Here is a 26382-nt window from a genome sequence, read left to right as displayed (position 1 = left end):
TTGGTTGATTCTTATACGTGCCCTGACCAGGTATTGAACCTGCAATGTTGGTGTATGGGGATGACGCTCTAACCAACTGGCCAGAGGCTAAATTTATTTTCAATCTCAGATATTATTACACTTCTTCTATTCTGTGCTGCTTCCTCCACCCTCCTCCTGGCTTCTAATTGAAAGCTAATCAATTTTTCTACTCTTACTAAAGATGGTACTTCCTCTAGGACCTTGTAGACCTCCCTCCGCCATTAAGCCTCAGTTAGAGGCTGCTTCTGATCCATGGGACCCTATACTTCTCAGGCAAGATGCTCATCACACCAGATCCTAATTATCTGTTTACAGTCTAGGATTAGAAAGTGAAATCACCAGCTGGGAGGAAGGGAGAAGTGCCCAGTCATGGGAGGAAGGGGATTGGCTGTGCCCAGTCATGTTCTGGCAATGCTGCAGGCTGATTTTGTCTCTTACAAAGTGAATATATGCACACTTTTTATTCGAATCCCTAAAGTCCTACTTCCCATACAAATAATTTTTACTAAATATTTACCCCAAAAGTTAAAAATAAAGTCAATGCAGACTTCTTCCCTCTCTTTTTTATACAATAAAGTCCCAAAGGAAATCAGACTAATGTTACCTGACAAGAAGTAGTACACAGGCCTTTATTAAGGCCTAATTAAGTACACTTTTAAAAACACAGTCACGGCAATGAGCAGAGTTCTCCTGAATACATGTAAGTCATGAAATCTTGGCCCTATTACTCAAACTACAAATGAATGAGGATGAAGTAGCATGAATGTACACATGGAATTTTACAGAATCAGAAATTTTAATTAGACTCACAATTACTGTTGCCAAGGGACTGCACATGAATAGTAAGGAAACAATCCAATTTACTGCAGTTCGTATTACATTTTCCCAATCACACAGTCCACGGATGGACTAGGGACAGGTTGAAGGTAATAAAAATTGCTCTTTTTAGCTGTGATCCTGGTGGAAAGATTACCCTTACTATGTAGCATTTGTAAAAATAAGATAATGAGCCCTGGCCAGGTGTTTCAGTTGGTTAGAGCGCTGCCTTGTGCACAAACGGTGGCGTGTTCCATTCCTGGACAGGAACTTGCCTAGGTTGGGGGTTTGATCCCCAGTCCAAGCACCTACAGGAGGCCACTGATCTATGTTTCTCTCTCACATCAATGTTGTATGTGTGTGTCTCTCCCTCCTTCCTGTCTGTCTTAAAAAAAAAAATCAATAGATGTATCCTCAGGTGACGGGGTGAGGGAAAGATAATGAAACCCAGGATGGTCCGGATGGAGTGCTGTGGAAATGGGTGTTCCTAAGTGAGTATGGGGTGTGTGCGAGTGTGAGACAAAGACAAAGGAGGACTTAGTTGCCCGTGCCAAGTCGGGACAACTGTAGCAGAAGGCAACAATCAGGTAGTTCTTACTTACTACGGCCTTGCAGTCCAAAGGTGGGATCGGCTCGGACCCACAGATCAGACCTCACTTAGCCTGTGCCCTACCTTCCACCAGTGAAGAGTCTAAATATCCCTGTGAAGACTGAAACTCTTGAGGCAAGACCAGGTAATTAAAAGGCTGGGTGGAGAATGAACTTACGAAGAGAAAATGAACAAGACTATTTCTCTTGTCAGTTTTATTTGGTTGCCAGTAACAAGTCCAACTGTAGTGGTCTTAAAACACATGAGGCTTGATTTTCACGTTCCTATCATGGTAGATCTTTTTATCAGACAATATGGCATACTTTTCTTTTTCAGATTTTTTTATTTCCTTCACATTGATTTTGCACATTTATTTTACCTTCTATCATTTCTGTTGTTAGAATAAGTCTTTCCGTTATTTACATGTGCTAAGTAATTGTTTATACATTGATTTCTATACATCAGTGTTGTAACCAGCTATTTTGCTGAACTCTTTTATTATTTGTATAGTTTTTTAGTTTTTTCTCTTGGACTTTCAGGTCATATCATTTGCACATAACTACAAGTTTACTCCCTCTTGTCCCATTTTTTCCAACTTTTGGTTCTTTTTTTTCTTGTACGATGACATTCGCCAGCACCTCCAGCATAGCAGCAAGTGTGTGCAGATGATATCCTTGTCTTGTTCCTGACTTTAATGAGAATGCATTTAGTGTTCTCATGAGGTTGAGGCTGACCTTTGGGCTTTGGGTTGAATTATATATTAATTTTTTACCTAACTTTGGAACTGAATATATAGAATTTTAAGTTCTCATAGAAAACTCAAGGACTCCGAGATATACCAAAGAATACCAAAGATTAGACAGCCCTGTTTGAGAAACACAGTTATGGGCTTGTGTTAAGAAAAGCCAGGACAACTTCATGACTTGGGAAAAGAAGGAACAAATTAGAAATGTCCTGCTCTGTGCACTGGGGAGAATGGGCAGAGGGGAGGGCTGATTTGAGGGAAGACAGGTAGAAATCTGTATTTGTGTCCTGTAGGCTGTCGTCACAAATTACCACCAAGTTAGTGACTTATAACACAATATATCATATATGTAACATGTATATCATCTGTAATATATGTATATTACATTACAAATTGATGATCGTAGTTCTGGAGGTCAGAGGTCCACATGTGCCTGCAGGCCTGTTCATTTTGGAGGCTCCCGAGGAGAATCCATTTCCTTGCCTTTTCCAGCTTCCAGAGTTCTCTGGCTGGTGGTCCCCTCCTCCATCTTCAGAGCCAGCAACATAGCATTTTCTCTTCTCTCACCTCTGCTTCCAATCTTGTGTCTGCTCTCTAACTCTACTGCCTCCCTCTGTGAAAGGACCCTGTGGTTACTTTGGGCTTACCGTGGCAATCCAGGATAATCGCCCCATCTCGAGAGCCTTAACTTGATCACATCCATAAAGTCTCTTTGCCATGTAAATTAACATATTCAAAAGGTTCTGTGGACATCTGTGGAAGGCTATTATTTGCAGACCACAGGATCTAAAATGAACTTTCTAGTTCTGTGTTTTTTTCCCTGGCTGACAGGCACAGCTTTGCTCTCACCAGAAAGCTTACATGGGAACGGTCCTAATAAATACGGTCATCTCAAATCAACTGAGTTCTGAAATTGTTCCTGGGGAGTTCAGTGGGTAGATGGTGTGGTTCCAGTGAGGATGGGATGAAACGAGTCTCTGTTGTCAGGTGACTTACAGGGAGTAAAGGAGACAGATGTTTCATAATCAGAGTGTAATCAGTGAGGACAAATTTTAGTCCAATTTGTGTCTGCAGTCCCTAGAACAGAGTAAGGACCATGCAGGCACCCACATATGCGTAAATGAATAAAGTCGACATCAGAGGCATGTTTAGGGGAGCACAAAAGATTGGTACAGCATAGGGGCAGTCAGGGAGGACCTCATGGAGGATGCTGTAGAACTTCCAAAGGGGTTGTGTTCTGATTGCAAGAGTTTGCTGCTGGGGCTACTCCCGGGAGTCACTAGAAGCTGCTCAGAGAGAAGGATGGAAACCTCAGGACAGTGTTGTCTAATTTTGAGAAAATGCAAATCTTGCTCACTTTAAACGGATTTGAAAGTCTCCCTTCTGTACAAATTTTGAAATAATATGAATCTCTCAACTCCAATTAAAAAATTTTTTTTCAAGAATTGTGTAATTTTGGGAGTGCTCTTCTAGTTGCTAGATGGGATGCAGCCCAATTCATGAATCATTTCTAAAGCCAATTAGATCTTCAAATTAAAAAAAAAAAAAAAGAATTCTGTAATTTCTGTATAGGCAGGCTCCAGGGACTGCAAAGGTCATTTATTATTTTGCCACATGGTGGCGCTGCTGCCCCGGGTAAACAAAAAACACCCACCATCCTTTACTGATGGCCAGTGAACACACACGTAACTTCTGTGAATGATCTTGGAGCTCTTGTCACATTTATTGTTACAATTAAAAATCAGATATCCTGTCATTGTTGACCAAGCTTTCATTGAGCAATTGTGCTACTGCCAGTGCTGGAAATGTACTAAAAAATAATTTAGAAGGGGAAATCAAATGTGAAAAAAATGTGGTGTACTGTGTTGTTCATAGGAGAGAACAGTCCACAAAATATTAGAGATAATACCTCTGCACTCAGGCTTGCTCTGCTTCGCCAGGAGGGCAGGGACAGGGCTGAATCCCAGCGTATTCTAGCATGTCTGGCACATAGCAGGCACCAGTAAACATTTGTGAAATAAACAATAAACAAACCTGGAGGTGGCAACTTTGCTGCTCCCACCTATATGAAATACATTCTGTTTCACCAGACACAGAAACTAACAAAAAGTTCCTGAAACTGAATTCCAAAATCACAGCTGTGAATTTCTGAATAGTCCAGCTCAGGTTAGCCCATGCCCAGTCTAATCAACTGTGCCCAGGGAAATGGCTCCAGGAGGTTACCATGCATGAAGGAAGACTTTGGGGAAGGGGAGGTGTGAGCCCAACCTAACTGTGTTGTGTATGAGTAATGGGTCTCGGACACATATACACTTAGTTTTCAGGTGTTTAAGGTTACTGCTATGACAGGATATAATTTGTTTTATTATGATAAAATACAGATAATATAAAATTTGCTGCTTTAACCATTTGTAAGTGTATAGTTTAGTGACATTAAGAATATTCACATTCTTGTGCAAACCATCACCACCACCCATCTCCAGAACTTTTTCATCTTCCCAAACTAAATCTCTGTACCTATTAAACATTCACTTGCCATTGTCCCCCCTTCTTTGCCCACAGTCCCAGGAAACCACGATTCTAACTTCCTGTCTCTATAAATATGACTATATGTATCTCACATAAGTGAAATCATACAGTGTTGGTCCTTTTGTGACTGGCTTATTTCACTTAGCATGTCTTCAACGTTCATCTGTGATGTAGACGTGAGAATTTCTTTTTAAGGTTAAATGATATTCCGTTGTATGTCTATGCTGCAATTTGTTTATCCATTCATGCAATGAACAGTTGGGTTGCTTCCAGCTCTTGGCTATTGTGAATTGTGCTGCTATGAATATTGAATATTATCAAAGCATTTTTCAACTCACAGCAGCTTTTTGTCATTATGCAAACTCTCACCCAGTGGTCCTGAAAATGCACCTCCTGTCCTGTGGGGATCAGCAGGAAAACGCACTGCGATGTCCTCATGCTTGACATCTTTAAATCTTCAAATAGGAATATGTTCGAGGGAGAGAAATCAGTGCGATGGTGCATCTGGAAATCAAGTCCTGGGAAGAAGGAATGATGCAAAATTAAGTCAGCAGCCTAGAGAAAGCAGACTGGAGGAAACTGTGGAAGCTGTTTATGCCTTCTTCCCTCCCTGCCGCTCCAATCTTTCGTAATGAAATCACTGTTTCTCTGTGAAAATACACAGAAGCTGACTGATTGTAGAAAGGATTCCAGAATTTGGAGGGGAGTTGGAAGAAAGCTATACTTGGGCTCTAAGACTTCCTTTACCCCAATACTTTTTATTTTAGTTTAGGTTATCTTTTATTATATTTTGTTTTATTTTGGTGGGGTGTCAAATTACTTTATTTGAAGAAATGGTATAAATGAAAGACATAAGTGGATGACTTGGTACAAGTTACAGAAAAGGTACAGGTAATTACAAAATGCACGCACGGCTTTGGTGACGAGCGAAGTCACCCCCATGGTTATGCGGAAGCCAGCCTGAGGCTGAGCTCTCTTCACTGTCTCCCGGTGTATGCTTGTCAAAGAGATACTCTGCCCTGCCAATTTCCTGCACAAGCTGGTTACGTGGTCACCCAGTCCTTTGATGCCTTTCACCTGCTCATTCAGGTAGTGAGTCCCAGTGAGGTCACACAAATGGGGTCATTTTTGTCAGTGGCCACTTTGTACAAGTCCAGTAGTGACTGATTCACACTTTTTCCCAAGTGTAACACATGCTCCACTGCAGTCAGCCCATTCTCCTGGTCATCACCATCTGGTGTCTTGATATCCTGAAGGAAGATTCTGCTACCTCATTGGTTCTGCAGCTTCACCACTTTCTCAGTGTGTTCCCTCATGAGCCTGGTGAGGAAAGTATTGGACCAAGTTCTTCAGAGCCACGCCATCGCAAAGTAGTATGACCGGACAGGTAGACATAGGAAGTGTGAGCTCCAGGTCGATCTGGTGGCTGATGGGGGCCTCTGGAGTCCTGGTGGCAGTTCTGGCACACCTGTGAGGGGACTGGAGCAGTGGTGGGGCCTTGGGGCCCTAGGACACTGTGAGGAGGGACAGAGGGCAGCACCTGGGCACTGGCTGGGTGAGCACTGGTTCCATGCAAGCAAGCACTGTAAAGCAGGGAACCATGCAACTCAGCAAAGACTGTCTCTGTCTGTAATGCTTTAAGTATGGGCAGAAAAGACAAAAGTGACCAAAGCTGTAGTTTCCAAAGTAAATAATTACTCAGTATAAACTTAGTTTTCTATTTGTTGGTGTCACATCCAGATGCAGTTGGAATCCGGTAAGTCATGTGCTGTTAGAGAGCCACACAGGCCTCCATGGGGCAGGATGTAGTGACAGGAGCCAGAGCAGGTCACCAGTATACTGGGGCTTAAACACAGAAGTCCCTCAATTGTATATGGTACTAGCAAAATACTCTCGTAAACTCAAATCAAATTGGCAAATAAGAAGAGTCTTGTTCCATTTTTAGTTGCTAAAAATTAATGACTTAATTTGTGCCATTTATTAGACTTTGTTTTTTAGTTTTTGTCCAGTTTCTCACTTCCCTTTTCATTAAAACTTGTGGGGGGAAATACCTCAAGAAGCTGTGGCGAAGAAGACACATCTTATACCTTGGGGTTGGAAAATAAATCGGTACAACCTCCCCAGGATGGCAGCTCAGCCAGTTATCAAAATGTCAAGTGCACCTACCCTTTGACTCAGCAGTTCTGCTTGTAGGGTTTACCTCCCAGATGTATTCTCGCACCAGTAATGGATACGCACAGCAAGTCGCTGCAGCACGAGATTAAAAATGCCCTAGCCATCCGTCCATCGACCAGGGACTATTTAACAATGTACATGGCACATGCGAAGAATGCTCAGTGTGTGAGTGGGGCTGACGTGCCCGGCCGTACTGGAAGACTGAGAGACTGAGAGATCTTCACTTACTTAGAAATGGCTCCGAGGTATGCTGCTGCATGACAAAAGCAAGGTAGGAGCCCTTGTGCTTCCCAACAAAGGTACCTATGGATAGACATACATCATACACGTGTGTTAGGCAGCTTCCAAGATGACCCCCAATGATCTCTCAGCCCTGGTAACCATGCCCTATGTAATCCTCCTCCCCTTGAGTGCGGGTCCAATCCAGTGACGTGCTGCTAATGAAAAGAATGCAGCAGCAGTAAGATGTCACGTTTGAGATTTGGTTATTAAAAAACCTTGGCTTCTTGTCTGCCTTGACTTTTCTAGCTCTTCTTGCCTGTACGTTCTAGTTAAGTCGGTCACCATGCTCTGCAGTGCCAGGTGGAGAGGCCCCTGTGGCAAGAAACTGAAGGAGGCCTCAGGCCAAAAGCCAGTTAAAGAAATGAGGCCAGTAGCCCAACAGCCTGTGAGGAACTAAGTCCTGCCAACACCCCTTAAGTGAACTTGAAAGCAGATCCTCCTAAGTGGAGTTGTGAGGTGACTGCAGCTCCAGCCACAGCTGACGACAACCTTAGAAAGACCCTGAGCCAGAGGGCTCAGGTAAGCCACTGGACTGCTCCTCACAGAGTGAAATATTAAAGTTTGTTGTTTCAAGCCACTAAGTTTAGGGGCAGTTTGTTACACAGCGGTAGATAACTAGTACAAGATGGATGTTCGTTTGTGCAACATACAGGGTCCAGCAGAAGTAAGGCCTGCTTGAGTATGGTTGGTGGGGTACATGAATGTCTCGCAGGAGATGGACAGCAATGTCAACATCTCACCTAAAATGTCATATGGTGTGCTTGAGTGTGATATTGTTGTATTATAGGATTACATGCTTATGATTTTGTAATAAAAAGAAGGGGCATTATTTGTGCTGGGCCCTGTATGTCTTTAAGAACTGGCCTCCGTGCTTGCCGCTGGGGAAGGAAACTTAAAATTCTGGGAATCAGATGTGGGAGGGAACTTTTTACTATAAACCCCTTGGTCTATTTGAATATAATGTTTGTTCAAGAAATGACATTTTTAATATCACCAAGGAGTTCATCATCACCAAGCCATTATTATATGAAATGCTAAAGGGGGTTATATAAGAAAAAGAAGAAGATCAAAATGATGAATATTAAAATGGCAATAAATTCACAACTATCAATAAATGAATCCAAAAATCAAACTAAGCAAATAAGCAGAACAGGAACAGAATCATAGATACAGAAATCATTTGGAGGGTTATCATTTGGGAGGGGAAGAGAGAGAATGAGGGGAAATGTGCAGGGATTAAGAAGTACAAATAGGTAGGTACAAAATAGGGGATGTTAAGAACAGTACAGTCGATGGGGTGCCCAAAGAACTTATGCAGGACCCATGGACATTAACGTGGTGGGGGATTGCTGGAAGGAATGCGGGTACTGGGTAAGGGGGCAAAGGGGGAAAAATTAGGATGACTGTAATAGCATAATCAATAAAATACATATATTTAAAAGTTCAGAGGTGAGACTGTTTCAGGATTTGTCAGTTTCCCAGTTCAGTCTCACCAGGACCTGGGTCTTTGCCTCTGCTCTGCCGTCTTCAGTGGGTCAGCCCACTTGTCAGTCACACAATGGCTGCCATAGCTCCCAACATCACACAAGAGGAAGAGGTATCCCTTTCTTCCTGAAAGCTTGTATATATATTTTTTTAAGACTGAGAAAAAATAAAAAACTTCCTAGAAGCCACCCTGGTAGATTTCCCTTCAGTCATTGGCCAGAAATGGGTTCCTGCCCAGGTGTAAACCAGCTGATGGCAGGAGAGTAAGATGACCGTGGTTGGCTTATATGGAGCACCTGGTTGACTAGGAGGTCGTTATCTGCATAAAGTCAGGGTTCTACTAAAAAGAAAGAGGGTGGGTAATAACAGTCTCCTACATTGTGAGAACCTAGGCTTACCAGCTTTTTTTTTTTTTTACTATTGAGCTAAATCGCATATATTTTAATTAGAAAACACTACATCACTCCCAGCACCTGGAGATATATTTTTTTAATTATCACATATGTGACCTAAATCTAACTCAGAACATGGATTTTTAAAACTTCGCGCATTGGCAGTATTAGTCTTGTTACTTGGGAAAGATATGAGGGGTCGGAGTGAGAAAATAGGGCAGTTACACCTAGAACCATGCTAGTGTTCACTAAGAGACAGAGATGATGAATTTTTTTCTCCTTTCCCAATTGGTCAGGACTCTTCAGTGAGCTTAAAGGACAACCAGACCAGGAGCTGACTAACTAGGTGTGTTAGAAATGAAACGTAAGGCTCTCGAGCCAGGTTGACTTATTCAAATCCTAGCTGTACTATATATACAACAGCACATGCACCTTAGGCAATGAAATTAAATTTTCTAGGCCTGTTTCCTTATGTGTGAAATAGAGATAATAATTCTGAGCTTGCAGGTTTCTGAGCAGATTATGTGAGAATATAGAATAAAAGCATATGGCTGAATGCCTAGAACCAAAAAAATATCAAACATCATGTTATAGTACAAACAAGCAAACAAAAAACAGGGCTGTAACAGCACACAAACTGACAAATCAGCCAATGGAATAGGAGAAAGATCTCTAACGCAGTGCCATTTGCACGAGAGAACTTAGTACACAACAAAGGTGTCCCCGCAAACCAATGGGGGAAAGGATGAATTGTGCAACAGATGGTGTTGGTGAAACTGTCTCATTCTGAAGAAGAAGAAAACCCAGATCCCACCCAACGCCATGCACCAGAGCAGGGTCATGGGACCAAGATGTCATGGTTGAAAAGGATGTTTTGAAAATGCACTTTCCAAACTAGCAGAATGAATGAAAGGTGAATGAAAAATGTAAATTTTCTAAGAACTCTAAAGAAGATGAAAGACATTGTAGTAAGGTGTCTTTGTGACCCTCGGAGTTGGGAAGCGTTTCTTAAAACTTCACAAACAAACCATGAGGCAAAATGTTGATGCATTTGATTACATAAAACAAACTGAGTTTTATTCAACAAGGCCATCATGGATAAAAGTCAGATTACAGAATAGAAGATTGTAGTATCTATAAAAATGGAAAGGTATTAATATCTAGAATATGCAAGGATTAAAAATCATCAAGAAAAAGCAACTTGATGAAGAGAAAGCCCAAAGTCCACCAAGCATATGAAGAGATACCCAATTTCATTTATAATTTCATTTATAACCCTAAAGAAACCCAAAATAAAAAATACCATTTGTGCCTATATACCCACCTGTAAGATGGGTAAAAGTTAGAAAGCTCAGTAATGCCAGCTGCTGGTGGGAATGGGAGTTATATCATGCCCTGCTGATGGGGAGTTACCACACCTACTGCTGCATAAGAAACCCCCCAAATATAGTAGCTCAATACAACAATCATTTAATTTAGCTCACAATTTTGTGTTTTCAAAATTTGCCAGGTAGCCCAGTCTTCTGATCTCCTGACTCAGCCCACTCTGAGCCAAAATTCCAGTCCTGTTGGAAAAAAATGCTCTCAGGAAATAACCTACCCACTCTCCAGAGGCTTCCAGATTTCATGAAAGAGCCCCTGGTTTACTCTGACCAGGCCCAGGGACACCTTGCAAACAAAGGACCTTGACCATCACACTTGGTGACAGTTTTTGAAAATTTTCTGTGAATTCAGATCATTTACTAACATCATTCTTTCATTAACCTGTTCCAATGGTTGTTTACTTTATGATGCATCCTTTTTCCTTTCGTGGGCAAATTACAATAAAGTCAGAGTTTTGTCTTACACTTCCAATTCAATTAAGTTTCCCACATAACTCAATCCAGACTTTGGAGACTCATATTTGATCTTTGTATTTGGCTTCAGAAAAGTGAGTAGTAAAGCAAATTAAATACATTTTTTATCATTTTCTTCCTTAGTTATTGTGTCTGATTTAATAAATGTACCTACTCTTATGGGCTGAACGTTTGTGTCCCCCCAAAATTCCTACTTTAAAATCCTAACCTTCAATGCCTAGTATTAGGAGGTGGGGCCTTTGGGAGGTAAATAGGTCAGGAGGGCCAAGCCCTCCTGAATGTGCTTAGTGCCTTTGCAAACAAGACCCAGAAAAAACTCACCCCTTCCACAGTTTGAGGAGAGCAGGGAGGCAGCCATTTATGACCCAGACACCAAATCCGCTAGACTTGATCTTGGACTTCCAACCTCCGGAACTGTAATAAACATTTGTTGTTAAGCCGCCCAGTCCATGGTGTTTTTGTTATAACAGCTCTAATGGATTAAGGTATCTACTATGTTTATGCAGAGTTTTCACTCAGATTTTAAAAACAAGTACGTGATTTTTGAGTTTTTTCTTTAACAGAAGGTACATTGCATTGGGTATTTGGGGGGGGGGGTTCCAGTTCTGTATAATTTAAATGTATATTTCAAGAAAATGTCAAAGAATAGGAGAACTTTGATTTCTCAATGTGATTTTTTAAAATTTTCATTAACTTGATAAATGGTTTAAGTATGATAAAAGGGACAAAATAGAGGGGGAAGTCAAAATCCTTAAAACCTAAAAAAGAGCCCTGGCCAGTATAGTTAAGTTGGTTGGAGCATTCTCATGTAAGCAAAAGACTGTGGGTTCAATTCCCAGTCAAGGCACATACCTAGGTCTCAGGTTCGATCCCCAGGCCAGGTGCATGCAATCCCTGGTCTAGGCAACCAGTCAGTGAGTGCTTCTCTCTCACATTGATGTTTCTCTCCCGTCCTCTCTCTCTAAAAAGCAATGAAAAAAAATGTCCTTGGATGAGGATCTTTTTAAAAAATTAGTAAATCCAGATACTGTATGTGACAATCAAATAAATAAATAAATAATATCTCTCTTAAGTAACTGAGTGGAAATACTGTAACTCTCAACTCCAGGAAGCAAAAAGAGAGTTGCAGAACCATGAAGACATATGCTCCAGAAGTGTTGGCAAAAGAAGCTCTATATAGAGTTGTGAGAAGAAGACATGCCCTATATAGAAGTCATTAAATGCTTTATTTAGTTTTATTGGATTAACAATGTATGTAATTTGTAAATTGTTAAAGGTACAAAATAGTATACAGTGAAAGGTAAAGTGTCCTTTCTCCCACAATACACACTTCTTTGGAGGCTACCACTGTTACTAATTTCTTATATACCCTTCAAAAAACCTATACTTTTATAAATACGTGAGTAAATAACATTGAGTTTTCCTCCCACAGAAATGGCAGTGGCTGCATACACTGTTCTCACTTACTTGGTTTCTTTTTTAAACAACTGAATGATACATCTAGGAGACCCTGCTCTGTACACATAGATCTGCCTTATTTTAGTGGCTGCCTGCTGTGAAATTATGTGATTATTTTATAATTCTATTGAAATTATGCACATTTATTTCATTACTATTAGTGGACATTTATTTTCAGTCTCCATCTTTTATGAACATTATTGTGATGAATACCTTTTCTATATGTCATTTTACACAATGTATATATCTGTAGGCAAAACACCAGGATTAAGTCAGAATATACACAAAGTTCTGCTAGACACTATCAGTTTGTCTTCCATAAAGGTTGTACTAACTAAATTCCACTACCTTTTTTTTCCAAACCTTGCCCACCCAGTTTTTTAATCTTGTTTTTATCTTGGCCAATCAGCTAGGTGAAAAATGGTATCTCCTAATACTTTGTTTTGCATTTCTCTTAGTATAAGTGAGTTGAGCATTTTTCACATTTTTAAGAGAAGGGCTGGTCTTACTCAGGATGAACTCTAGTGTAAAAGGGGGTAGAATGTGGAGGTATTATCAGCCAAGTTAAGACCAGAGAGGAGTATATTTTCACGGGGAAAAGAGAACCTGGGAAAGTCCTGAACTGTCCCCACAAGCAGGCCAGCTACATCACCCACAGCACTGTGTTCTGTGCTGGGCCCCAGACCCTCCAGAGGTCCAACTGAAAACACCACACATCACCTGGGACCAAACGGGGCCAAAGTGAGGCCGTCATTTTCAAAACGCCTCCTTAATCCTCAGCCCTGCTCTGACTGGATCCCCCCTCAACCTTTTCCCTTGCGCTTTTTGGAACAACTCTGTCCAACAGAAATATAATATGAACTACATATGTAATTTAAAATTTTCTAGAACCTACATTTGAAAAGTAGAATCAATTTTAATATTTTAATATATAATATAGCCAAAATATCATTTCAACATATAATCCATATAAAAATTATTAATAAATGCATTCTTTTCAGATCGAGCCTTTATAATCCAGTGTATATTTATACTCTTGGCACACCTCAAGCTGCATTTCAATGGCCCAATAGTGGCATAGGCTAGACCCATCTTGCCCAGTAGAACTTTCTGTAATGTCAGATCTGTGTTCCCATAAATACCCTCTGCCCTCCTATCCATTTAGTCTTTCCCTGGAGCACTCTTTCCCTCTTCCACCAGGAAGAGGAAGTCCAGGCCCCCTCCCAAGGTTACTATACCTCCTGCAGGCATTTCTAGTGGAGGCCACTTGATTCTCCTGTGTACCAGAACTTCTTTGTGTGGAAGTCTGTCTGTAGGATGAATTTCCAAATGGGAAACTGCACAGTGAAACAATATTTATGTTGCTAATTTTGATAGATATTGTCAAATTGTCTTCTTCAGGTGCTTTACCAATTCATACTCTCATCTGCGCCTATGTCTGTGTTTTTAACTGCTACATAATATTCTGAAGTACAAAGGATATACACCACAGTGCATAGCCCCTTCTGACACAAGATATTAGGCTGTTTTCAGTTGTATTACAAGCAATGCTGCAATAAACATCCTTGTATGTGCTCCCTTGTGCATATATTTCTCTAGGATAATCAGAGAAAACCAAGAGAGGAAAGGAAGCAGCTGTAGCCCAAAGGCTCCAAGGTGGAACAGAACTCAGAATAATGAGAAATGGGGAGAGAGCTGGTGTGTCTGGAACACAGGGAGAGGCTGGAGACCACAGGACACACGTGGGCAGCTCCCGAACAGGGCCATGGCTATTGGTAAGGATTTGGATTTGATTCTAAGATCAAGGTAATCTGATTTGCATTTTAAAAGATCACTGCTGCATGGGAAATGGCTTTGAAGGAAAGAGTGGAAGCAGGAAACCAAGCAATAACAACTCTCAGAAGGGTGCACCAGAAGCCTGGCTGAAGGGAAAGGAAAAGTCCTCAGCAGTTTGCACCAAATGTGTAACTGGAACAGGAAGTGCCCAGCTCCTAGCAGAGGAAGCTGTGGAGCGCACTGAGGGACCGTGGATCCACAAGGCAGACACAGCCTCTGCCGTCAAGGAGTTTACACTCTAACAAGGAATAGAGAGATTCAGCAAATAATTTCTACTGGTGTAGGCAACAGTCCTGGGAAAAGAGAACAGAGCACAGGCGTTGACATCGGGCTGTTTACATTCAAAACTCTGCTCTTCTGCTTACTAGCTGGGTTACATTGGTCCTATCTCGCTCCCTGTCTCTCTCTGTAAGTGTTCATGAGAAGATTAAATGAGATCAATTTTTGAAAAGCACTTAACACTGGCGAAAAGGAGATACTGAATTATATTTGGTGAATGAATGGGGTAACCTTTCCCCTTTCTTTGCCATCTGTCTTCTTGTGCCTCTGCCAGGCTTTCCAGGCAATCATTTTGGTTCTAAATTCCTGCCACCTGCTCCAGCGACAGAATGTGGTTGGTTACCGTTGATTCAACCCAGCCCACTAACCTTTTGCATATGGTTTTGCCTGAATCTTGAGTTGCCAAGTAATGCAAATTAATTGCTTACGCTCCCTTGGGTTTATTCTTCTCTCAACATTATCCTTTATAAAAATAAATATTTTTCCCTTTCTCACCCTTTTAATCATAGGGAATTTAAAATATACTAGAAACAGTAAATTTCTTTAATGGATACCAAATTATTATGGTTTATTGTTTTAGACCACAGCTTCATGGGAACTTTAATAAGTGGATTGCTTTTGCTTGAATATTAGTTAATCCTGTGGTTTAGTGCACTGAGAATGGGACATGCTGTTCCACTGACTAGCAGAAAAATCAAAGGACATAATTTTACAAAAGTATGTATGTTGAGAAGACTAAGGTAGTTTTAAAATCTCCCGTGCTCTTAGAACATGTCACAGAGTTGTTCTTAAATGTAATTTCTTTTTCCAGTAAGTTCTCTCTATAGATTTTTTTTAATTTAAAATGGAAATCTGAAGACTAGCGCTCTTAAATTCCGAAAAAATATGAGTTATCCCTAGCTATTGTTATTTTAAAATGCTTTCTTTGGCTTAGAGGCCTTAATTAAGATGAGTTGTTTTGGCAGTTACGGGATTTTGCATTCTTTGTGAGTAACTAATTCAAAACTGACAAAGTAGTATGATGATGATAAATATAGTAGCTTGTTGGTTCAGGTCATAGCCACAGTTAGAAAGTAAAATAATATTATTTACAAAATCACCAGAGCTTTCCACTCCAGGATAACAGATTGCCAAGGTGTCAAATCAAATGTTAACTCTCATGTGTATCCTTCCATATCTTCCTCTGCCCTTGTACAAATTTATATCTATATATAAATGCATGCATAGGCAGAGCAGTTTTTTCCCTATTTCTTGTTTAGTAACATGACATTAAAGGCTTCTGGTTTGAGAGACTGAACCAAATATACACAATGGCCACCAGAGCCATTGTTATATTGCTCCAGAGCCCATTATTATATAGCCTTTTTTTAAAGAGGAGGTGGTGGATAAAATTAAAACAACAACGAGAATAGGTGAGGAAGTCACCAAACAATAATACATTTCTGGCAAATACAAAAAAACAGCAGAGAAAGCCAAAACCCAGAATATACCAGGGACAAGGACACACATATGATGAGAGAGAAGCCTGGTATGGACATTTAATGAAAATATCACCTACATTTATGTATGTATGTATGTGTTTGCATTTTAAAACTTATGAATTCTTTATTTCTAGAATTTTCCATTTAATATTTTTAGACTGTGGGTAACTGAAACCATGGAAAGCAAAACCACAGATCAAGGGGGACTACTTTTTGGGGGGTATCTACCCAATTCCAATCAACTTTAGAACACAAAATTACACAAAAAATTAGATTAACGTTAATGCTAAAAATGTAAAAAACGTTCACATAAGGCAAATCTCTTTTAAATCTCTTTTAATGAAATGAGAAGAACATCTCATATTTCGTGACTATGTGAAACACCCAGGAGAGCGAGGTTCTGTCTTTCCTCTAGAAGTATGTGCAGGCTTCTTCCCTCGGTGTGGCTAAATTTTTGATAATCTTCCTGAATGGCGTTTACTTTGACTTCTCGGGCTAGCTGAGCTTCCTCCACAGATCTAGTCACTTCTGACACTAAATCACTCTTTAGCAGGATGGAACTCTGATGAAACGTTCTGTATGTGGTATCACAAAAGATTTGATGCTCATTATGTCAAGGCTTATCGTAGCAGACTGTCAATGTGAGGCCTGGCCTGTACTGATGTTCCTGCTCTTATGTGGCCAAGCCATGGAGGTGATTGTGTTTTGAAATTGTTGAAGGGATCCTGGTTTCCCTCAGAAGGGCCGTCTGGGCCACAGGAGATTACTAAACCAGAAGATAGCACATTGGAGTGTTCAATAAATGTTGGCTGTTAGGTCCTGGCTCGGGAACTTGCTCTTGTTACCGCGGGTCAGTGCATGCATAGGTAATTTATCCCATTGTAGAAATGCATTCTATTCCATAACTTGCTCGTCCATGACCTTATTTAAGAAATCTTCAGATTATTTTCAGGTTTTGTTTTTTTGTTTTGTTTTGTTTTTGAGGGAGTGGCCTACAAAAAAATGATACAATGAATTCCCTTATACACCTATCCTTTCATTGTTGGCACTTGTATTTCTACAGGCTAGATTTTCAAAAGTGCTAGGTCAAAGCGTATGTACAAGTTTTATTTTAACTGATTCGCCAACTTTTCAAGATTGAACTTTTCAAGAACTATAGCAGACACACTCTGGTCAACCATGCTGATGACTGCCTGTTCTCCAGCGAGAACTGGATGTCACCAGTCTCATAAATCAATAAATTTATAAATTGATGTCAATCTGATGGATTAAAAAAATAGCTCACTACTACTGCAATTTGCATTTTCCTAGCCTAGTATAGTTGAGCATCTCTTTATACATTTATCAGCTAAATGAAATTCATTTGTGAACTAATTTTTCATATCCTGAGCCCGTTTTCTTTTTTTGTTCTCTTATCAGACTGTAGGAGTTCTTTGTATTTTAGAGATATTCTCTTGTCTGTCCTATACTGACTTCGAGACCACTGTTTTCTAGGCAGAAGTTTCTAGTTTTTATGTTGTTGAACTCATCAGATTTTTCTTTTATGGCTGCTGGGTTTTCCGTCTTGCTATAGGTTAAATATCCCCCAAACTGAGACTATACAAATACTCTCCTATATTTCCTTGTTATTTTTATTGTTTTATGCTTTAAGTTTTGCTCTTTAATCCATCTGGGATTTGTTTTATATAATATGAAGAAGTAATAATAATAAGAGTAACAATAAGAACAAGCATTTACCAAGCAATTCTATGTGGCAGGCGCTGTGTACTTTATACACTTAGGATTAGATATAAGAAAATTAAGAATTAGAGAATTTAAGGAACCAGCCAAGTTTACACAGGTAGGGCACATAACTAGGATTTGAACCCTAACAAATTCACTTAGGACCTTATCCTTCTAAATATCCAAATGAACAGTTAATTATGCCAACCCTATTTAATATACATCCTTTCCCACATAATTAAAATACAAATTTCATGATACAAGTTCTCATATATAGTCGGTATGTCTCTGAATTCTATTGTAATTGTGTTGCAACTATATTATTTTGATTTTAGGAGTTTTATAGTAAGTTTTGTTCTCTCTGCTAAGGCAAGTGCTTCCTTACTACTCTTCCAGATTTATCCAATAAACTTTTAAATATTTTTATTCCATACAAATGTTTAAATCATTGTCTAATTTCTAACAAAATGTATCTTCATGTCTTCATTTCTATTACATTAAATGTATCTCTTAGTTTGTTAAGAATTGACATTTCATCCTTCTACCCATATATATGGTGTCATGCTCCATTTATTTAGGTACTTTAATAAAATGTTAGTTTTAAAAAACGTAATTCTTGTATCTTTATCATTGATTTTGTTCTATGTTATTTTATAATTTTTGTCACTATTATGAATGGTATTTTTTCCATATCTAACAGATAATTGTTAATATAGAAGAAAGGTAATGATTTGTGTATATACACCTGGTATTTATCAATTGAGCTAAAATTTCTAATTTTCTAATTGTTTCTTTAATTGGAATCATTTGCATTTTCTAGGTATATGGTCACACCACCACAAAAAGCTTATCTTTAAGCTTTATGGAGGAGTCTTATCACATTAGCTAAAACGTTCCAGCTTTGTCACTAATTTTAACAGCAGTTGCTTTAATGTTTCTCTCAACCAGATGATTTTGCTGACTGTAATTCAGTCTTTGGCAGGTTTTGGTAGTTTCCTTCTGTCCCTGTAATACTTGGAATTTGTATTAGAAAACCTGCTTAATTTTATCAAATTTTCACTTATTGCTACAATAACATAATTTTTACCTTCAATTTGATGATATTCTTAGCTGATATGTTTTCCTAATGTTCTAAAACATTACAGTTCTGGAATAAGCACTACATGATTATTGCTATACTTCTCAAACCATTCCAGATCATGGAAAAAGATAAAAAGCCCACTAGTTCACTGTATGTGTATCTCCTTAATACCAAAACTTGCTACAAAATATGTAACACAACAATTATAAAACAATTTTACTTATGAAGGTATAAACAATTCTAAATAAAATATCAGTAAATTAAATCAAGCAGTGGGTTCACAGAATGATAGCAAATGATATGACAGTATAATTAAAAGACTTAAGACATTCAACAACAACAAAAAATGCTACAGTAAAAGTATTTCAAAAAATGGCTAGATATCAAAATTCAATAATATCGAAAAACAATGGCTTTCTACACTAACAACAACCAGTTTGATTGGAAATGGAAAAAACAGTATCCTATTCATACCATAGATGTTTTTAAACCAAATTTTTGAGAGAAAAATTATTTTCAGTATCATTTGTGGATTTGTGAAACATGATCTTGAAAATTGAAAGTAAACGTGGGTGAGGCCCTGACTGTTGTCTAATGATTAATTCATGCCAGACTATTTAAAGATGGGGCCTTGGGTGCTGACTCATCACATCACCATTCCCTCAACCACCAGCGAATTCAAAACAATCCTAAAGTTTCCCTGAAAATTACTGTCGAAATTGCGCTTCACAGGAGAATTTCTGAAATTAATTTCCTTTTGTTTGGGCTGGTCTTTACATCAAGGACATAGCTAGTGTGCACTTTAAGTCTGCTAAACTCTGTGTTGTCACCCTTAACTATTTAAAAAAAAAATCTCTGGAAAAAAAAAACTGGGTTGTCTCATTTTTAGAAGTTTTCCACATGCATTCATTCAGGGATGTAACAAATATGTATTGCACACAGCGCTGTACCATGTGCTGGACAGGGCGGTAGGCAGCACAGCAGGTCAGGGCCTGCCTTCTGAGAGCTCACAGACTAGTGCACCGAGGCTAGTGCTCAGCAGAAAGTGAGGCAGACTTACCACATTCCCTTGGAACAACAAAATGCAGAGCAACAGTAAACAAAAATTCGTTATCTCCACTTCTAACTGAACAATAATGAAGACATTATGAAAAAACAGTACACTGAATGGTGATAATCCAGGTAGTCAAGTGCTTTTCCAGTTCACTTCCGTGTCCTCCTCCCCTCTGCTGCACGAGGCACGTGCTTTCTCAATAGAAAGAGAAGCAGCATTTCCTCTCCCGCTTCTCTCTGGGGCTGAGGTCAGCCTTGAGCAGAGGCCAGCATGAGTCAGCTTCCCCAGCAGGGACTCTGGCCTTAGCCTGGAGGCTAGCCTTGCTAAAACCTTGCTGCAAAAATATAGTGTGGGAGCCCAGGGTCCAGGACAAAGTGTGGGCATGTCCCTGTGGAGCATGGGGCATGGGTCCTGTGTGGGCTCCAAGTCGACAGGGTAGTAAGGAGAAACACCTCCGTTTTTTACTTCCCTAAAGAAATTTATTAATCATAACAGGAGCCACCAAACTGGTCATATATTTGATCTCATAATTCCATTTTGGGGAATTCATGCTGCAGAAACAACCCGAAAGAAAAAACGTCCAAAGATCTTCTCATAATGGTGCAATAGGTAATCATGGTATTCGTAGCATCCCAAATACTTCCAGTGGAGAAATGTGCTGTAACCTGGATGAAACATTTCGGAGGCATTAAAAATGGAAAGGATGTGTACTATGTTAATTCATAGAAAGAACTACTACATTTAGAACAGAACAAAAGATAGAATTCACATGTAGATTATAATTATATGAAATATCAGTAGCATATCAAGAAAGATTAGAAGAGAATTTAGAATATTGCTGATGATTTAGAATTTAGTTTTTTCCCCGTAGACTTCCCTATTTTTTTAAAAAGAAAACCACTCAGTATGCAAATAAGAAAAATGACAACTGACATGACATACAAAACCTCTTCAGGCCAGGCTTAAAAGGCAAGAGCAGAGCAGTTGTTGGCATGCTGGGATCTTTTAGTCGGCCCCACCTCCAGCCTCTCCAGGTCCCAAACAGAGACCCTGTTCTGAGGCCCTACCACCTCCAAACCAATCACCTCCAATATTAGCCAATCAGACCTATAAGCATGTATCTCACATTCTCTGGGATTCTGCTTCTGAGCTCTGTCCCTCTTCAGTCTAACTAGGAATGCTAATTACCTGACTATGGCAACCTACCCTGGGGCTGTTTGCCTGTAACTGGACCATGTCTGTCTCTATGCCATTCATGTTCTCACACAGGCTTCCTCCCATCACCTTCAAGCAGAGCTGCTCCCCTAACGCTTACCCATTCCACTGCATTTACCTGCCTTGTGCCTGATGTCCTCTCCTTACCAAAGTTCATACCTTCATAGCTCAATTGGTAAGTGTTAGGGGAGCAGCCCTAATACTTTTTCACTTTTAAGGATCTCTACGAAAAGATAAACATCCTTAAAATCTGTACCATCTTAAGCCAGCATTCTGCAACGTTGTAGAGGTGTTTGTCCTTCCTTGAGTAAGCAGGGAAAGGGGAGGAGGCAGCTACCTGTTATTAATACCTAGTCTGTGTGTAGCACTTTTTATACATCAATATTCACAACTTTGCAAGAAAACATTATGGTTTCCCTTCATAAGTCAGAGAGGTTAAATAACTTGCCCATGATCACATAGCTGGTATGTGACAAAGTCAGACTTTAAGCCCAGGACCTATCTGACTGGAAAGCCAAGGCTCTTTCAACCACCCCACGCTGTACCCAAAGTAGTTTCAGCAAAAGCACAGGGCTGGGAGTCAGAAACCCAGCTGTGTGGCCTTGCACATCGTCTGACTTCCCTGGGCTCTGGTTTTCGTATCTGTAAAGCAAGAGAACTGAACTTAAGCTGCACACTAGGAAGAAATAGAAAAGGCTAGGGAAATGGCCATAATGGTCCCCAAAGGCCCTCCTTTCTCATTTCACCTAGGGACCACTGACCAGCCATGACAGGTGCCCACGTGGCATCTTATCCATTCACAGAAGAGGAGAAAGGGCCAGACTGATCACAAATTTTCCTCAATTTTCCTATGAAGAAATAAGCACAAGCCTCCTTACACTTTTGGAAAGAGAATCCTTTCTGATAGAAAGCTCTGAGCTGGCAGTTTTAAGCTATGAAATACAAATACCTTCCCATATGATGTGGGGAATGCCTAGTGGAAGCATCACTGGCCACCACTGTGGGTGCAGGAGTAGCGGTGAGGAGGTCCTCTCAGGACAGACTCCGAATTTGCAGGAAGGACCGGAAGGAGGAAATACATCAAATTGTAGTATTTACACCCAGGACTAAGTAATGTCACCATAAGTTTTGTCATCAAACATGCAGAATGCAAGTGACAGGAAGCATTGCAATTGGAACAAACGCCCCTGAACAGCTCAGGCAGTAAGGCACGGATTGTTCTTTTCCCAGGACCTACCACGTGGGCAACCTTCCTGTGCCATCAGACACAGACCTGTAGTCACCCCTCTTAAAAACACAAGACTACACTTTCCTGAGTTTTATTAAGCACAATGCACGAAATGCAACCTAGAACAAGCTGGAAAGCATTTAAAATTCAGCTTCAACCCACCAGTTACTGACGCTGACTGCAAATCTTCCCCCACCTCTCCTGAGTTCCCATTTCCAGGAGCCGTTTTCCCCCTGCAGCAAGCACTGGGCTGGCAGGGACCTTTAGCCCGGCTCTCTGAGGTCAGGTCGTTTGGTATCTGCAGAAGCTGCCATGTCCAAGAGAGGGCACGTGTCAACAAGGCTGACAGCAAGCAGTGGGGGCTGGTGTGCTCCCTCAGTTCTTCCCTAAGGGCTTGCCTCGTTCCGCGCCTCCGTGCACGGTGGGGCACGAGCAGCCCCCCGCCCGCTGTGCTCTCACCCGGGTCGACAATTAGTGAGGAGCGCTCCGGAGGTTCTGGGGACGTTTGCCAGACTCCAAGCATTTTTAAACCAGACTGTCAGGAAAAAAAGATCTGGTGAATTCTAAAAGCTCAAACAGTAAGCGAAGAGGGCGCGTAAGTTTTTTCTACTTCCAAGGCACCATCTCAGCACTGACGTCCGCTTCTTGGGATCTCAGCGAAGGTGAAACCTTGGGGAGACAGGATCTCAACCTTCTCTACTGAGCTGCGGGGGTGCCACATGATGCTATTAATAGAAGATATTTGAGGACTTCTAACAACAACAAACCACGTTGTTAGAGTTGACCTTTAAAATTCAAATCAAAGCATTGTACGTCTTTCCTATCCCACATTACATATTGTTTCTTTCCGGATAAACTGCTAATTCACCAGTGAACATACCCCTTGTCAGAGGGTCCGTGGAGAGGGGGTGGGGTGGGGTGGCACGCATCATCTGGGGATTTTGTTTTGTTGTTAGGATCCCCAGGTGATTGATTCTGAAGTGCAGACACCACTTCCCCAGTCACCGAGCTTCACGGCCAGCAGCTTTTGTGTTTTCTATTTTTGGTTTAGCTTTTCTGGGTTGTGGAGGTCAGTTAATTAGAGAAGCTTCTGCCTGAGCAGGGACAAAACAAATACTAAGTCGAGCCTAACTCTGGGCTTAGAAAGCCTTGGGGGTGGGTGTTCTTAAACATCCCACAAATATTTATCAAGTGCCACTACTGTGCCAGGCACTCGAAGGGTGCTTTGAATAGAGCAGCCAGAAAAGGCCTCACAGAGCTTATATTTCGGTAGGGGAAAAGAACGAATAAATATATTTTACACCATATGTTATATAATGTCAGTTAGTGAACTATGACGAAAATGAAGCAGGGTGAGGAGGCAGAGAGTCATAGGGGCTGTTATTCTGAGAGGGGGTGCTGCTGAGCAGAGAACTAATGAAGGGAGAATGTCAGGGCAGAGAGCATTTGAGGCAGAGGGAGGGCAGAGAGAAACAGCAAGTGCAAGGACCCAGGGGCAGCTGTCACCCGACCAGTGAATCAGGAAAAAGCAGCCCATGCCTGGACTGGTTTTGAGCTGCTAATGAGACCTCCCCGCCCACTCAGCCAGACCACCGTGCAGGGAACTACCTGTGCACAGTTGTGCAATGCCTCTCCTAGAGGCACATGCTTGGGACTTAGAAGAATAGCAGGAAGGCTGGAACAGGTGGGGAAGAGAGGTTACAATGAGGGAGAGTGATAACTAGCAAACTCAGCCTTGAAGATTAGTGACTTCGAATAAAAATCCTTTCATTCTGTGACCTAACCACCAACCACATGGGACCAGATATTGGAGCAGACCCTCCACGGGGCTCCCCTCCATTCCCCCCTGGGGCAATGATTTTCTGCCGTCAGCCAAGAGGCTGAAGGGAAGTTTAAGCACATCAGCCCAAATGACAATACCACTTTAATCTGGAAACTTAAGCCTGGCTATTTCCTTGTCCATCTCACAAAAAAGAAATTCTCTCCTTCCTCTCCTGTTTTATTCCTTTCTTTATAATATTTGTAGCACGCTTATCTCTCCTGAAGTAAGGCAGTCTGTGCAGGAAAGTCAAAAGAGTCTTGGCGTAAGTGTTAAATCACTAATATTTTTTAAATTACAAAAAAAAAACAAGTAAAATAGACTTACCTCTTTTTCCATCTCTAATCCCTTTATGAGACTTTTATTTTCTGCTTTATTTCTGAATTGTTTAAAATGTTTTATAAATCTACTGCTTTGACAAGCCCACATCCAATTACTCAATATTAGTTTAATTTTAAAAATAACTTGAAAAAAACAAAGTTGTTGTGCTGTAATGTGTTAACATAACTGGGTGAGCCTGTCTGCCCTATGAGGTTATTATAAAGGAGTTGATAATAGTAGATCGAGGGTATGCATATTGCTGAAGAACCTGTTAGAAATGTGATTGGAGAATTTCTGATGCGGTCAGTAGCTGGGAGTGTGAGATAGGACTGTAGCCAAAGAGCTGCTCCATTCCCACTCCACTCCCCTCCCAACAGAAACCCAACCAAATGCCTCCAAGCTACATGACTGGCCATTCACGCAATTTAAAGTGAAAAACAAAGTTAAGTTCCATTCTCCAGCATTCAAATCTATTTGTTAATCAAAAGTTAGTGAGCATAAGCATTATTACACAGATAGAGAACTCAGAGAAAGTGAGACATAAGCCAAGGACAAACGATCCAGGATTGACAGTTCTCACTGAGATAAACAAGCATCGCTGACTGGTGATGCTTAGTTTTACCTGGTTTGCTTGCCAGATGGTGATTAACCCTCACCCCAGCCATGACCTTCCTGGGCTGGGGGTCAGGGGTGGGGTGCAGGTGTCTGTGTAGCATTTACTTAAAAGTGAAAATACTGAAAGCTTAATGGTGTTCGAAACAGCATTGAAATGCTCCTTCTTTCAAAGTGGTAACAAGAAATCTCAAAGTGGTTACATTAAAAACTGTAGGCCCATTTCCCCTAAACCTGAAAATCAGATGACTCTGACTTTTCTTTTTTGTGCTCCAATTTGCTCCTCTGCTCTTTCCTGCTCCAAGGATCTAGTACCAACTTTGTATATAATGGTGTTTATGACTGCTTAAAAAGTAAGTAACTGGAGTTATTCAATGGCCGCCCCCTACCCCTTACACCAGGGAACACCTCTAGACAGTGAATCAAGTGCATATGAGGATGAGGTCTGTACTGTTGAGAATGGTGGGAGGAGTAAGGAAGGTTGGAGCAGCAGGGCAGGGTCAAGACTGAAACAAATTTAATGCATTTGGACCAAAGAATTCTTGGAACCCAAGGCTCAGGTGCCAATGGGTGACCATAACAATAAGGATGTTCTTAAAAAAAAATGCTCCTTGCTCATTGTGTAAAAATAAATTGTGTGCTGAGGAGACTCATTGGTAACCCTAAACTCTTGTGGTTTTCACATAAATGGGGCACAAGATAAACACAAGTTCACTAAAATACATTCTCAAAAGGTCAATGCAGGACTTCTAGTCAAGATGGAAGATTAGGTAAACACTGTACTCACCTCCTCCCACAACCACATCAAAACTACAAACTAAACTACACAACAACCATCACTGAGAACTGCCTGAAATCTGGCTGAACAGAAGTCCTACAGCTAAGGGTATAAAGAAGCCACGTCAAGACCAGTAGGAAGGGCAGAGATGTGCAACAGGCGTGTCCCATGCCCACGTGTAGCAGTTAAAACCAGAAGACATGTTTCAGCTGTGGAGATCCCCCATGAAGAGTGAGGGGTCCCAGCCCCAAACCAGGCCCCCCAGGCCAGGGTCCCAGTACCAGGAAGGGAATTCCCCATAACTTCTGAATATAAAAAACCAGTGGGGATTATAGCTAAGTTAAAAAAAAAAAAGGCTTCTGGAGTCTCAGACTTTCCTCTTAAAGGGCCTACTCATGGACTTACTTGTTGACAGACGGACTTGCTCTGAGCTCAAGGCTGGTGCAGCAGCTTGAAAGACACCAGGAATATACCTACAGGAAGAAACTGAATTGTCTGGCTTCAGAACAAGGTCTGGAGGAACTGCTTTCTCCCAGACTGAAGTGCTGGCAGAAGCCATTGTTCCTTTGCTGAGCCCTCCCCCTGCACTGCATGCAGGTGCCATATAT

The 26382-nt window shown here is 40.8% G+C and overlaps 1 protein-coding gene and 1 long non-coding RNA gene across 2 annotated transcripts in view; one reads left to right on the top strand and one right to left on the bottom strand.

Moving 5' to 3' along the window:
- The window catches only part of PAQR9 (progestin and adipoQ receptor family member 9), a 45155-nt gene that overhangs the window by 1784 nt on the left and 16989 nt on the right, over positions 1 to 26382 (top strand). The gene's annotated exons all lie outside the window — the stretch shown is intronic.
- Positions 4576 to 24577, bottom strand: LOC123479348 (uncharacterized). Its single transcript, XR_008426137.2, has 6 exons — positions 24391 to 24577; positions 19808 to 20466; positions 11743 to 11851; positions 11212 to 11304; positions 7104 to 7178; positions 4576 to 5218 (listed from the first exon to the last, which is right to left on the bottom strand). It is a non-coding gene; the product is annotated as an uncharacterized lncRNA (long non-coding RNA).

The sequence above is a fragment of the Desmodus rotundus genome, chromosome 2, assembly GCF_022682495.2.
Source record: "Desmodus rotundus isolate HL8 chromosome 2, HLdesRot8A.1, whole genome shotgun sequence".
NCBI lineage: Eukaryota > Metazoa > Chordata > Mammalia > Chiroptera > Phyllostomidae > Desmodus > Desmodus rotundus.
Note: the sequence above shows the minus strand (reverse complement) of the source record. Positions and strands in the feature narration are given on the sequence as shown.